Raw genomic sequence first — 16,170 nt, forward strand, 5'->3', positions numbered from 1 at the left:
AAAATAAAAGCAAAAATTTTTATTCAATTCACTGGACCAAAACGTCCTCTTTAAATTGCTATGAATATTTAAAATTATTTTCAATTTCGATACAAAGTAGTTTCAATACTTTTTATGAACTAATAATAAACAGTTGGCCAGCTGGCAGTGGCCCATGAATACACTGTGAATAGAAGTCATTTGGAATAATGGAGGTATGCTGGGCATTGTGGCACATACCTGTAATCCCAGCAACTTGGGAGGCAGAGGCAAGGGGACTACAAGTTTGATGCTGGCCTCAGCAGCTTAGCAAGGCCCAAAGAAACTCGGTGAGACCCTGTCTCAAAATAAAAAAAAAAATAAAGACTGGGGATATAGCTCAGTAGCAAGGTGCCCCTGGGTTCAATCCCCAGTAACAAAAAAAAAAAAAAAAAAAAAAAAAACAAGAGAGAAAGGAGGTGAGAACTTTTATTTTTTCTTGCAAAAAATGGAATAAAAATTAGTTACCTCCTCAAAGTTAACCACAACTTTGACCTCTAACATTATAAATTTGTTTTTCCATATTATAAACCTTTATATTAATTGGATTATGTACCGTGTATTCATTCAGAATTGGCTTGTTTCATTCATTATTGTCTCTCAGTGTAATCATTAGTGCATGTGACAGAAGTTCATTTCTTTTTATTCTATATAGAATTCCATTAATATGAGTATATCACAATTTATCCATTTTCCTATTGATTGCTTCTTACATTTTTTACAGCTTAGGGTCATAATAAATAATGCTTCTGAGAACACATTAGTCTTTTTGTGTACATATGTGCACTTCTCTTATGTATATAGTTAGGAAGTGGAACTTCTGGGTCTTAGGGAATTTGTATGCTCGGTCACCTTTGGTAAATAACTGCCAAACAACTCAGAATTTTAACAGCATGAGATAATTTACTCTAAAGGGAAACTACTATGTATATTATCAACATGGTGGTGGTTCAAACCACAGAATTCATGCTAGGGGAAAACTAAATCAATGCTGGAAAAACTGGGAACATGAATATAATGCATGTAGAAAGGCTTTTAGCAACAGCTCTAATTTTAATACAATGCCAGACAAATATAATAAACACAGGGCTAACTTTTAGCCATAGTTAATGACTTATTTGAAATTTTGAAAAGTTATACTAGAGGATATGGGATTGTGGCTCAATGGTAGAAGACTTGCCTACCACGTGTGGGTTTGATCCTTAGTGTCACATAAAAATAAAATAAATAGGGACTGGGTGTGGCTCAGTGGTAGAGCACTCACCTAACGTGTGAGGCACTGGGTTCATTCCCCAGCACCACATAAAAAATGAATGAATAAATAAAGTTATTTACAAAAATAGATAAAATATACAACTAAAAAAAATTAAAAGAAGTTATACTAGAGAAAGATACTCAACATTTTCCTTTCTCAACATCAGAATTCTAACTAGAAAAAATCTTATGAGAATATGAAAGTTGGAAAGTAGGTGGACTTTATATTACATGTCATTTGTAAATGTTGAATATGGAAAACTTAAATCTTAAACGTTGGGGAATTCATTTGGATAGGAGTTATTCAAGTGAAATGATTGTAAGAATAAGTTTAGAAAAAAATGAAGAATGACTATCCATAACTCCTAATACAATGTCAAAGAATTCATACCAAAAAAAAAAAAAAGTAAAGAATGGATACTTTTAAATTAAATTTGATTATTTGGTTAAGAGAACCTAGTTAAATTACTTATTCAAATGCATACTTCCCAATTTTGCAAAAATGAAAATGGCCCCAAATGTCTGTCTTCAAACAGTTCTATACAGAGTCAGTTCTCATGAAGTCCCACAAACTATGGATTACAACAAATATAAGTACACTCACATCCTCCTAGGAGGTACTTTTGAATGCTTCAAATAAAGCCTAATTGAATTTTTATTTTGTAGTAGCTATTTATATTTAAGCTGCTCTTAGAAAATTTGGGTAAATTAGTTTATATTTTGTCATGAGGCAGCATTAGACTAAATTCCAGAATCCTGCTTGAAGATTTCTGTTGAAGTTGGAGATTTTTTGACATTAATTTTCTATTTATGAATTGATAAACATGAGGATTTTTCATGTAATTCAACTATTACTATATTATGTGTGTGCAGCTGTGAGGAGCAAACGTGATTTTAACATCCGAGTCTGCTTACTTCTAAATATGTATATATTTATTTAGGAGCAAAGAAGACATGGATTTATATATATTATATATAACATATATGATACATTTATATGTTATATAATTATACATTTATATATTATATAAATTCATACATTATAAAATATTTCAAAACACTTTAATAAATAAAATATATACTATAAATATATATTAAATATTATAATATTCTATCTATATATAAACTTAAACATATAAGTATAATTTTGCGGATTCATGTCGTAGACCCAACTGCAAAATCATAGACATGTACAAAGATAATTATTCACTCAAAGGACTCCACAGAGCATATCCATGTAATGGTTTTATTTAAAAGCAAAGGGCATGCAAGCGTTGGGTGAATAATCCAGGTTTAAACTCTAGTGTCCTTATTCATAAAAGACTGCACACTGCCTCTGGGATTAAATACTAAGATGTATATGAAACTTGCCTTTGAGAGTACTCAAAAGTTCTCTGCAAGTGTTCTCTGTTCACTGATTACATAGTCTAGCCAGGCTATCTGACTAGAAAATTGAAAATTATCAGTAAAAAAATTGCCTCTGGGGATCTCCAGGGCAGTATCAGGTTTTAAATATACCTTGCGTATCTCACTGCCCTCATCTCTACCAGGAATCAAAATTAGACATATAGGCATCAGGGAAGTAATGCTAGAACTTGGAATCCAACTGTAAATCAACTCCATCCTCTAAATATAGTTCTTCAACTCTTGTGTATTTTCTCCTAGAGTATGTGATCAAGCCTATCTCACTCCCTATGGCCCCAATGTCAGTGTTCAGTGCATCTTAAACATGAGCCTTTTAGCCAGGTAATCCTTATATTTCTCCACTCAATTTCCAGTCTAGCACTAGAATCAGGCTTGCCATGCCCAACTCACAACAGCAAAACAAAATAAAACAAAATACACCTATTTCAACCATTTCAAACAGTCATAAATTTATATAATCTTGGTTTTTTCAAAACCCTAGGTATAAACAGAACCAAGTTCTGTGACAATATGGAGTAACTTTCAAATGTTGCTAATATAAATACAAAATGGCTAAGCTACTCTCAAAAACAATTTTTCAGTCTCTCTCTCTCTCTCTCTCTCTCTCTCTCTCTCTCTCTCTCTCTCTCTCTCTAGTGGTACTAGGGACTGAACCCAGATCCTCATGCATGCACTTTACTACCAAGCTATATCACCAACCCAATTTTTCAGTCTCTTAAGTTACACATATACTTCCCATATGACCCAGCAATCTCACTTTAAGTATTTACCTTAGGAAATTAAAACTTATATTCACATACAAACCTGTATATGAATGTTTATTGTATCACTTAAAATAAAAAACTGGAAATAATTCAAAGTGTTCTTCAGTGGATTAATGGATATATTCACAGAATGGAATGCTATTCACCAATTAAAAAAAATAACTACTGATATATGCAGCAACATGGATGAACTTCACATTCATTATGCTAACAAAGACCCCAGTCCAAAATGTTATATGCCATGTGATTCTTTTATATGACATTCTGGAAAAAGCAGAAAACTAATCAGTGGTTACCAAGTGTTTGGATAGGGGAGGATCTCATTACAAAGGACATGCACAAAGAAATTGAGGTGTTGGAATTGTTTTGTATCCTATTTGTGGTCATAGATGAAAACATTTATGCATGCTTAAAAAACAAGTAGAAGTATACATGCACACAGTGAATTGTATTGTTTGTAAATTTTATAAATAAAATTTAAAAGTATAGATCTGTTCTCCAGCTCCATTATCAGCAGAATCTGTGATTTGTGATCTGCCCCACAAAAGATTTTGGATGTTCAATAGCCTGCAAGCACATGTGTATGCATGTATACATATGCACAAATGCGGGCACACACACACTCTCTCACATACACACACAGGCCTTGCCACATGATCTCCTTATTTCTTGTTTCTCTGTCAACTACAAAACAAGGAATACAATACATTTGACTCGTTTGTAACCTCCATCCACATGATCAACCCACAGCGGGAGTAGCAGACTCCATGTCTGGGTTGGGAAAGTTAGAGAGCTCACCTCTAAAATGGGGTGTGTTGTATTGGGCATTCTCCATCAGAAATGACAATAGATGGCCTACCAGCCAATATATACCCAGAAGTGCACTTGCAATAATTGAGAATGATATTAAGAGTGGCCAATATGCTTCTATACCTTGGTTCTCATCAATATTCTTTTTTTTCAAAATATCTTTATTTCACTGATTTATTTTCATGTGGTGCTGAGGATCGAACCCAGGGCCTCGTGCATGGCAAGGTGCGCTCTCTACCGCTGAATCACAACCCTAGCCCTCATCAATATTCTTTTTTACAACACAACATAAAGGTCTACATTCTAGAGGATGACACTACATCCCAGCAGAATATGTCCTTTGTGCCTTCATTTTGGCTGTACTTAGAGAAGGCCATTCCAATGATTTATCAGGGGTATTTATAGATGGTGCAGTAGGGGATACCAGTAGTTCATTTCATTGGTATGAGCCAGCCCCTGCGATTTTTTTCCCTGCAAAAGTGCATTTCCTAATAAGATGCTATGGTATGTGAGATATCATGCCTTTGTGTCAGGTATTCTATTTTTATAATTTTTTTGTAGTTGTAGATGGACAGAATGCATTTACTTTTTATTTATTATTTTTTAATGCAGTGCTAATGATCAAAACCAGTGCCTCACACATGCTAGGCAAGCACTCTGCCACGGAGCTATAACCTCAGTTCATGTCAGGCATTTTTTAACAGCATACCTTTATTATGTTTCTTTGTTTTTTAATATGGTGCTAAGGATCAAACCCAGTGCCTCACGTGTGCAAGGCAAACACTCTGCCACTGAGCCACAACCCCATTTCCCATGTCAGGCATTCTTTAAGCACTCATATGGTGGTGTTGGCTGAAGTCTTGTAGGCACAAAAAGCAGACCCATACAACTATTATAGTTGTTCACAAAAATAAATTGCAGGCTCTTGCAGGATAGAAGAGAGCCAATTTGGTGAATCCAGCTGGATAGTTTGTGGTTGCTTATTTTCTCAAAGAATACTGCCAGTGAAAGTTTATCTTTGATGTCTCTTATTAGAAGATTGGACAGTCAGAGGCAGCAGTATCTGGAGTCCATGATATAGATGTCATCCATATTCTCCATTGTTTGCAGTTACCACCAACTTATATATGTGCTATAATGCCTAAACTGGAGGACAGGTTATTAAGGCTGGGTAATAACAACCTAAGTCATTTTACACATTTGGATATTTAGTGACTTTTTGATACTATCTTTAGTAGATTAATGTGATACAAAGATCTTCACACATCATGCCCGCTGTTTCATATGTCCATCTATTTGCCTTTACACCCCATATATCATTGTGGTAGTCAATTTTATGCATGGGCTAGACTAGGCTACAGTCCCTCGTTATTTAGAAACAAATAAAGGTATTGCTATGAAGATGGATTATATTCCATAATCAGTTAATGCTCTCACAGAGAGATTTATTTTCTAAGAATTGGTTGACATGATTATGGAAGCTGGCAAGTCCAAAACCTACAGGGTAGCCCAACAGGCTGGAAACTCAGGGAAGAGTTAATGTTATAATTGAAACCCAAGGCAGTTTGATGGCAGCATTTCCTCCTCTGAGAGAAGTAGGTCTTTTAAGGCCTTCAACTTGTTGGATGATTCTGACTCAGGTTATGGAGCATAATCTGCTTACTCAAAGCCTGATTTAATGTTAATTTTATATAAGAAAAATATGCAAGTAACTAGAATAATGTTTGACAAAATATAGGTATACCAATGACAAGGATGTATTAATTCTCCAGTTCCACCTTGTGACCAGCACACTGGTTTCATTAAAGAGGTTCTTGGCATAAAAGTTAGCTAGTGAGATCAAAATAAACACACAGACTCAATTACCTTTTTCTATGACCAGGTCTGAGACAGCTCTTCCTCTGGTTCTCACCTCGAACCACCCAGTAGGGCAGCAAGTATTAGTCAGGGCTAGCAGGAGAGAGAGAGAGAGAGAGCACGCCAGGGAGTGGCCTTTTATTGGGGAACAAGAAATTCAGGGGAGAATTCCATCCAATGAAGGTTGAGGGGGGCAGCATTCCAAGGTCAGGGTCAGTGATTGGCCCCAGGGTCAGTGGTCAGTCACACCCCCACACGGACAGGCTCTTGCACCAGGAGAGGGTCGGGAAAGCTCCAACACAGTTTAGCCAGAGTGCCTCACACCCAATCCGGGAGTTGCCCAATCACGTGTGAGAATGGCTCCCCACACTCCAGTCCTATGCTGCTATCTAATCTACATGGAACTTGATCAGATTTCCCTTCTGGAAGACACCAGAATGGTCCATTATATTGATGATATCATGCTTACTGGACCAGGTAAACAGGGTAAACGTGAAGCAACAAGTACTCTGGACATATTGGTAAGGCTTTTTTTTTTTTTTTTTTTGATAGTACTAGAGATTAAACCCAGGGGCATTTACCACTGAACTGCTTCTGCAATCTTTTTTTTTTTTTGATACAGGATCTCACTAAGGTGCTGAGGCTGGCCTCAAACTTGTGATCCTACTGTCTCAGCCTCCCAAGTGGCTGGGATTATAGGTGTGTACCACTGTGCCCACCTTGGTAAGACATTTGTATGTTAGAGGGTGGGAAGTCTGGCAAAAATTTCTGTGGGGTCAGTAGCATGGTGCATGTTGAGAGAGCCTTTATAAAGTGAATTTTTCTATCTGCCCCCACATAAAACAAAAATATAACTACCATATCTAATTAGCTTTTTTGCACCATATTCTTTATTTGGGTTTGCTACTCTAAAACCAAGAATTAGTTTTCAGCCAAGAACAGTGGCACACATCTGTGATCCCAGTGACTCAGGGAGGCTGATGAAGGAGGACTGTAAGTGTGAGGCAGTTCACCATCAATTTCTTCTTCTTTCCAGGTTCTTGTTTTGTGAATTTGAAGAATGAAATCAACAGACCAGGGTGAGTGAGTGTAAGAGTAGGATGAATTGAAAAATTGAAACAGGGACAGAACTCTTACAGTATAAGGGTGTTGAGAGCCACCTCCGGTCAGAATGACGCCTGGCATTTGCCAGAGGGAATGTTTGAAAGGTGACGCCAGCGAACCAAAAAGAAGATGATTTGACTCAAATCCATAACAGCTGATATCCAGAGCTCCAGCTTGGCTATTCTTACATCTGCAACAGTGGTTCTCCCACACCTGGAGGCTAATGAATAATGAACACCATTAAAGCCTATTTCAAATGTAAAAACTTTGGGGCTTGCTTGTGGGAATACCTTCAGACCCATTATACAAGTTACAGGAAAAAGGATGGGATATCCAAAAAAAGAGTCAAACCCAGGTGGTAACCAGGATGTCTTTTTTCAATATCTATTTTATTATTGCCCTTTCCCACATCATAAAATTCTATTTTATTTTTTGAGCTCATACAGACCTAGGCTAATGTTTTTCTGATCAGTTTTATTTTTTGACTGTGGAGTTTTTAAACATTGCAATGGAGATTTCACCTGTGTAAAGCTACAAGGCCTTTACTATTGTCTTATGTGTTGTATGTTATGTGTGCACACTTGTGTTTTGTGTTGTATGTCTGTATGTGCATATGTCCATATATATGAGGAATGCTCATGAAAAAATGAATCCAAATATTTTTATTATTCACGTGATTTAAATGGTTTAATTTAAATTGGGTAAACAGCTGTTGAGGATTGTTTTAATATGTGAACAAATAAGGAGGTTAACAGATCTGTTTGTTTACTTTCACCTTTCCTTTTCATTATATTTAATAATTCTGTTCAGGATAATGTAAATTGTTCAGAAAATTGTTTTCTTAGTACCTGTTGGAATGTTACATAATTTTTTTTTAGCCATCATTGCCAGAATTCCTATCTTCATCCCAGTACTGATGAAGACAAAGATAAAACCAAACTATAGCTTCTTCGATAGCTATCACAGTAAACTGTATAAACTGATGCATCAATGAATAATAACTCAACAAGTAATGCTCAATCAAGGAGTCGATTTACTTTGGGAGGAAATGGACATATTGATAGATTCCTCTGCTTTGAACTGCTTGCAAAACTGCCTGGACTATGTATTACTTGTATACATTGTGAACTATCTGTTGGTGCAGCGAATTGTGGTAGTGCTGGAGTATCTTTGTTAATGGTGTCACCGGTGATACAATTTTTCCAAAGGAGCCATCAATTGGCTTGGTGTCGTGGCATTTCTGTATCCTCCTCCTTTCTGCTAGTGATGGTCTAAAATTGGGGGCCAACAGAGGTGAGGCAAAGAACCTCACCCCCCCACACACACTGGTGCATAGGCCTATCCACAAGTATGACTGTATGCTGGACCGGTAGCCAGTGACAGGTAAGATCCAATTGCAGTGGTACCAACCTAAGACAGAAGGCTGACGCCTTGAGGTCAGCTCATCTGATGACAGGTAAGGACCATATGTAGTATTGGACAACCTAACAGGCACGGTCCCTAAGCCACATTGCTTCTTGTTTAATTAAACAGATGGGGGGAGATGTTGAGAGCCACGGCTGGTCAGAATGATGCCTGGCATTTGCCAGAGGGAATGTTTGAAAGGTGACTCCAGCGAACCATTGAGATGATGATTTGAGTTAAGCTATATATAATTGCTGTGATGCTGGATTGATTGTATTGTATATTTAACCTTTACTGTCAGGCAATAGGGCGGCTCTTGCTGCCTCGGCGCCAGCTACTTTGGAGTTCTCCCGCTACTTTGGAGTTCTCGCGGGGATTCCCGGAGAGTTCCCATTGGTTGGGGAAGTGCCGGAGGAGGAATTTCCGGTGTGGGGGGTTTCTGAGAAGGCCACGTGCGTGGCATTCGCGGGAGTGCGGAGAATAAAAGAGTTCCTGTTTTGAACCTACAAGGCTGTGTGGCGGCTCAGTTATTTTGTGCCCAGAGAGACTGCGGCATAAGGGGACCTAATAGCAGATTTTCTCCATTTAAGTGTGCTTGTTTATATAGCACTTGGTGTTGCTATTGGTCCCATCTTGTTGCTAATTGGTGTTTGAAAAAAGTACCAAAGCTATTGGTCCAAACATATGCTAATTATGGTTTGGAAAAATACTAATGCTATTAGTCAACTCTTGAGGCCCAACTTCTATTCAGATCTACCCCACTTCTATTTTCTGGTCATTGGATGGTCTATACTCACAGGTTATGGGGCTGTAGTACTGCACGGAGCAGGCTTCTGCTCCAAGCAACCATTCTGTGCCCAGACCTGACTGACAAAGAGTGACAGGTTGGCACACCTTGGCTCTGTGTACCTCAGGCCTGCTAGGCCTCCATGGTGGGCTCTATGTGACTACAGGCTGCACTTGCTGCCCACACTCCAATCCACTTGGGTTGCCATTCCATGGCTCCACCATTCTGTTGCCACTTCTTGGCAGGAATCAGTAGGCTGGCTGTGTGGCTTGCCAGCCAGGGAGCTGAGTCAATAGCAAATATTGCCATACTACTCTGGCAAATGCCTAATGTGTGGCCTAGTGTGTGCCTAGGAGAATGTGAGTAAAACAGGCACAGAGAAGATTGCACCCTGGGGGATTCAAGTCAGAAAATGAAGGAGAGTCCAACTCCTTTCCCTCTGAGTCTGGTGGTTAATGTGACCATCTCAAGAAGGCCAGTAAACTAAACAGGCAGTTGTGAATACATTCAGGTACTAAGGATGTGAAGGCTGTCCTCACGGGCAGCAAAATATACGGAGGGTTGGTTCCCCTGCTCCATGAGTAGAATTCTTGGGAGGCTCCTGAGATCCAGATTCTTAGCAGAAATCAGCATTTGCCAAATCTAGGGGTAGGCTGATATAATCTCTTCAGTGCATATATCACCTAAGGCCTGATTATACCTAAGACTCAGTCACAGGGACCCCTCACATAGAATTCTGCAGCGATCCCACCCTTGGAGTGGATAAACCTGATTTATGCAGAAAAACCTCCAATTGACAGTACTTCCCATTCCATCCTACCTTACACCAATGAGAAGGGAACATGAAAGCTATTGCAACCATCTTCAGTTTTAGGTCCTTCCAAATGGTAGCCCAGTGAGCAACACGGAAGTATAGGTTAACAAGAGCTATCCTTCCTCTCTCTTAGTGAATAACCCAAGAAGAAACAGAAAGGAGGATACTTAGACTTAAAATAATCACTATGTAGTCTCATTGAGCAGTTTGACCCCTCAATAGAAATGATTCTTTCATTTTTCCCTTTTTCTTTTTTGGTGTTCTTGCTGTGCTGATTGTTCATGGATATATATACATGTTTGGTTTTTTTCTCATTTTTAGCATCTCTTATGATAATTATTGGTACTTGCCTTGTAGTTTGAGGATTAGGTTTTTTTAATATTTATTTTTTTAGGTGTAGATGGACACAACACAATGCTTTTATTTATTTTATGTGGTATTGAGGATTGAACCCGGGTCCCGCCTGTGCTAGGCAAGCGCTCTACCACTGAGCCACAATCCCAGCCCCCAGGATTAGGGTTTTGTTTTGTTTCTCTTTCTCTCCTTTCTTTTTCTGATAACAGCTAAATTCTCTTGTCTTCTCTTTCTCTCTCCATTTAGTGTTTCATATTCTTTCTCCTCCTCCTTTATAGCCATCACTTATTATATCTCTTCTGCATTCTCTCTGTTCACATTATGAACATTTTAAGCTCTCCTACCTTCCTATCACATTACATTTTCTTTTCTCTTAATGAACTGTTATTTTTACCATTTTTAGGACTATTTGGTTTATGTAACTCTGGTCCTCACCATTCTTGTTGTTGAAATTATAACTGCTATGAATGATACAGTAGACATCTACTCTTTGCTTTAATGCCAGATCTAGCTTGTAGTTAATTACTATTTTGCTGTTGGCAACTGATGACCCAACCATTCCTATTTCTGTGGTAGTTAGTGTTGTAGATGTCATAGGAACTAGGAACTGGGTATTTATTTTAGTGCTATATATTATATCAGTTGTTGCTAGTATTTGCTTTCCTCTTTTCTGTGAAGTGTTGGGAATATTTAGGGACATGACAAGTTCACAAGGTAGATTCTGCTACTGAACCCAGCCAAAGGACAGCACTCTTTACTCCACAAATTCAGTACATTCAAACCTCAAACTTCCACTATACTTTAAAACAAAAAATAGAATAGACAAAAACCCGAACTAAAGACCAGGCCCCAAATAGAAATAGCTAGGTATGGGCCTTTAGGTCTCATTCATTGATATCCACTCCTACAGCAAAAATAGAATTAACACAGAGACTGGATACCATATCTAAGAGGGGGTTTCAATCTAGATCACTCTAGGGCAATTTGTCAAGAAAAAGTTTTGTGTTAAAAAGACCCACACATGATAATAAAAGAGAAATTCATCCAAACAGATGCATAAAATCCAACGCAGGAGAACAAAAATAATTTTTTAAAAAGCAACATGATACCTCCTGAAGTTGATAATTCAGTCAGCAACTGACTACAAAGATATTGAAATGGATAAAAGATAAATAAATCAAAAAAATATTATTAAAATGATCAATGAATCTAAGAGAATACAGAAAAACAACTGAATGAATTAAGAAAGTCAGTACAGAATATGAAAGATAAATTCTATAAGGAAATAGAGATATTCAAATAGAACCAAAGAAATATTGGAAATGAATGACACAATAAATAAAACGATCAGGTGACAATCCAATAGAGTAAACCATGCTGAATACAGAATCTGAGCTGGAAAACAGAGTGACAAGCCTTGAACATTCAGACAATATTAAAGAAAATAAGTAACCATGACCAGAGTTTACAAGAACTCTGGGAACACATTAAAAGACAAAATTTAAAAATCACCGGAATTGAAGAGGATTGCAAAATACAAACTGTTGGAATCAATAACCTCTTAATGGAAATAATAATTTCCAAACCTTGAGAATGAGATGGATATTAAATATAAGAGGCATTCATAACCCCAAACAGACAATATCAAAAAAGAACCTCTCCATGACACATTATAATTAAAATGCCTAACATAAAGAACAAGCGTGGAATTTTCATGACTTAAGTTGGTACTATAGAAAATACTCCACACAGAAAAAAATATAAACTCCAGAGCTCACAAATGAAAAAATCTCATTTGCAGTATAGCTAAGCAAGTGGGATACAGAATCAAATTAAATATTAGAAATAAATAACAATGGCAGGAATTAATAAACATCTCTATAATAACTCTGAATGTTATTAGTCTCAACTCTCTAATTAAAAGACATTGGCTAGCAGAATGGATTAAAAAACAAAGAAAAAGACTATATGCTGTTTGCAAGAGACTCACATTATAGGCAAAGACAGCTACAAGCTAAAGGTCAAAGGATGGAAATTGGTATATCATGTGAAAGGACTCCCAAAACAAGGAGGTGTAGCTACTCTCATATCCAACAAAGCAGACTTCAATTAAAATCAGAAGAGACAAGGAAAGTCACTTCTACTGCTAAAAGGAACAATCCAACAAGAAGATAGAATGACAGTAAATATTTATGCCCTAAATGTTGATGCATCTAATTAGATAAAAGAGAAATTACTTCAATTAAAACCTCAGATATGCCATGCTACATTAATACTACATTAACACCTCTCCCACCAATAAATACATACTCAGTAAAGATTCTTTTGACCTGAAAAATATTGCAAATCAAATGGGCTTACCAGACATTTTTAGAATATTTCATCCAACAACAACTGAATAAGCTTGCTTCTCAGTGATTCATGGAAACTTCTCCAAAACAGACCATGTTTTAGGCCATAAAGCAACTCTTAGTGTTGTGAGTCCCCACCCACAAAAGACTAACTTCCCCATCCCCTGAAAAGAGCTGACCAACGGTGAGCCCTGCTGGCTCACATGATCCTTACCCACCAATCAGAGTAGCCCTGCTGGCTCACATGATCCTTACCCACCAATCAGACTAGCCCTGCTGACTCACATGATCCACCAATCAGAAAGCACCCCATGCCAACTGTCAAACCACCCCCGGCTCTATAAATATGCAGAGCTGTTCCTCAATAAATGGGCATTTTCTCTGATGAGGAGCCTTGTTCGTTCTTTCACTTAGCAAATACAAAAGGTTGATTTCATATTATCAGCTCATAATGGAATGAAATTGGAAAATAACACAACAGAAACTAAATGCATGGATATTGAACAATCCTCCCCCCTTTTTGTAGGTGGTCATAATGCCTTTATTTTTATTTATTTTTATGTGGTGCTGAGGATCAAACCCAATGCCTCATGCATGCTAGGCGAGTACTTCTGAGCCACAATCCCAGCCGCAAACAATACCATTTTGAATGATGATGGGCAACAGAATAAAACAGGAGAGAAATTAAAACGTCTTAGAATCAAATGAGAATAGTGATACAGCATACCAGAGCCTCTGGGACACCACAAAGGCAAGTAAGAGGAAAGTTCATAGCTATGAGTGCCTATGAAAGGAAATAAGAAAGATCATAAATAAGCAGCTTTATGATGCATCTCAAGGTCTTTGAAAAAGACAAACCAGGGGCTGGGATTGTGGCTCAGCAGTAGAGTGCTCGCCTAGCACGGGTGGGACCCAGCACCACATAAAAATAAAAGCATTGTGTTGTATCCATCTACACCTAAAAAATAAATATTAAAAAAAGACAAACCAATCCAAATCAGTGGAAGATTAAGACCAGAGTTGAAATCACCGAAACTGATAAAAAAAAAAAGAATTAATAAAAAAAGGGGTTGGTTCTTTATGAAGATAAAGCAAATAAAATTGACAAACCCTAAGCCAAAATAACCAAAGAAAAAGAGAGAAGACCCAAATTAATAAAATCAGAGATGAAAAAGGAGAAATCACAACAGACATCATTGAAATCCAAAGGATCATTAGGGACTATTTTGAAAACTATACTCTTATACTTCAATAAATTGGAAAACCTAGAAGAAATGGATATATTTATACATACATATAACCTGCCAAAATTTAATCAAGAGAACATACAAACAATTAGCAATTATATATAAAGCAGATAAGCAGTAATAAAAAAATTCCAAGAAAGAAAAGTATAGGACTGAATGGATTCTCAGCTGAATTCTATCAGATCATTAAATAATAACTAATACCAATGCTCCTCAAATTATTCCATGAAATAGAAGATGAAAACTTCCAAATTGATTACTATGAAGCCAATATCACATTCATTCCAAAACCAGATAAGGACATATGAAGGAAAGAAAATACAGACTAGTAATACTGATGAACTTAAATGCAAAAATCCTTCAAAAAATGTTAGTAAATTGTATTAAACAACATTTTAAGAAAATTTTACATCATGTCCAAGTTGGTTATAGGATGCAAGGCTGGTTTAACACCTGAAAATCAATAAATGCAATTCATAATTTAAACAGAATTAAGGTAAAAATGACTTAATCATCTTAATGGTTGTAGAGAATGCCTTCAACAAACTTTAAAACCCATTCATGATAAAAACAGTGAAGAAACTAGGGATAGAAGGAACCCACCTCAACATCATAAGGGGTATATATGAAAAACCCAGAACAAACATCATATTGAATGTGGAATATTGAAAGCATTTCCTTTAAAATCTAGAACAAGTCAATGATGTCTGTTGCCAGTCCTATTTAACACAGTATTAAGAATTCCAGCCTGAGAAATTAGGCAAGAGAAGGTTGTCTAATAATATAATAATAAATGGGATAAAAATGGGAAAGGAAGAAGTCAAATTATCACTTTGAAATGACATGATACAAGATATGATCCTATACTCCAAAGGTTCAGCAAAAAAAATGCTAGAGGGGCTGGGGCTGTAGCTCAGTGGCAAAGCACTTGCCTAGCATGTGTGAGACACTTGTTCGATCCTCAGCACACATAAAAAAAATAATAAAGATTGTGCATCCCTCTACAACTAGAAAAAATATTTTTTATAAAAGACTGCTACAGCTAATGAACAAATTTAACAAACTAAAAGGCTACAACATAAGCATACAAAAATCAATAGCTTTCCAAATACCAATAATAAATTTTCTGAGAAAGATAACAGAATAACAACCCCATTCACAGAAGCTTCAAAAAATCTAGGAATAAATATAACCAAGGAATTTAAAGACCTCTATAATGAAAAGTACAGAACATTGAAGAAAAAAACAGAACATTGAAGAAAAAGTAAGAACATTGAAGACACAAGATGGAAAGACCTCCCATTTTCATGGAGGCAGGATTAATGTCATTAAAATGGCCACACCACCAAAAGCAATATACAGATCAAAAGCAAACCCCATCAAAATACCAAATGACATTCTTCATTAGAACTAAGAAAAAACAGTCCTAAAATTTATTTGGAAAAGTGAAAGACCCAGAATAGCCAAAGTAACTCTAAGCCAAATAAGCAATGCTGGGGGCATCACAATACCTGACTCCAATTATACTACAAAGCTATAGTAACAAAAAGTGCATGATACTGGCATAAAAACAGACACATAGACCTTGAAGATGGCCGTGAAGGGAGTGCAGTAACTCCGTGTACTGCGTCACTGTGAGGGAAAATGACGAGTTAGAACGGCTAAAAGCTATCTTGTTAGGAATTTCCAGCAAAATTGGGGTGCTCCAAAACCTAGTGGAAGGATTTTCATCGCACGAGGATCAGCTTCAGGGGCTCAAACGCGAGCGATCTGTCCGTACAGAGCGCTGCTTGTTCGGCAGATCGCCCCGCGGCTGGAGTCTGCGGCGCGCACTGGGAAACGACGGGCTGGCGGCGCAGAGATACAGCGATGCTGATTCTGTGGGCTCCTGCCAACTAGGCATTTGCTGAGCTTGGAGCTGAATTCTGGGTTGGAGACGGGGGAAGGAAACGGTCCAGTTCGGTTCTCCACACCGGTCAGA

This window comes from Callospermophilus lateralis, chromosome 18, assembly GCF_048772815.1.
Source record: "Callospermophilus lateralis isolate mCalLat2 chromosome 18, mCalLat2.hap1, whole genome shotgun sequence".
Lineage (NCBI taxonomy): Eukaryota > Metazoa > Chordata > Mammalia > Rodentia > Sciuridae > Callospermophilus > Callospermophilus lateralis.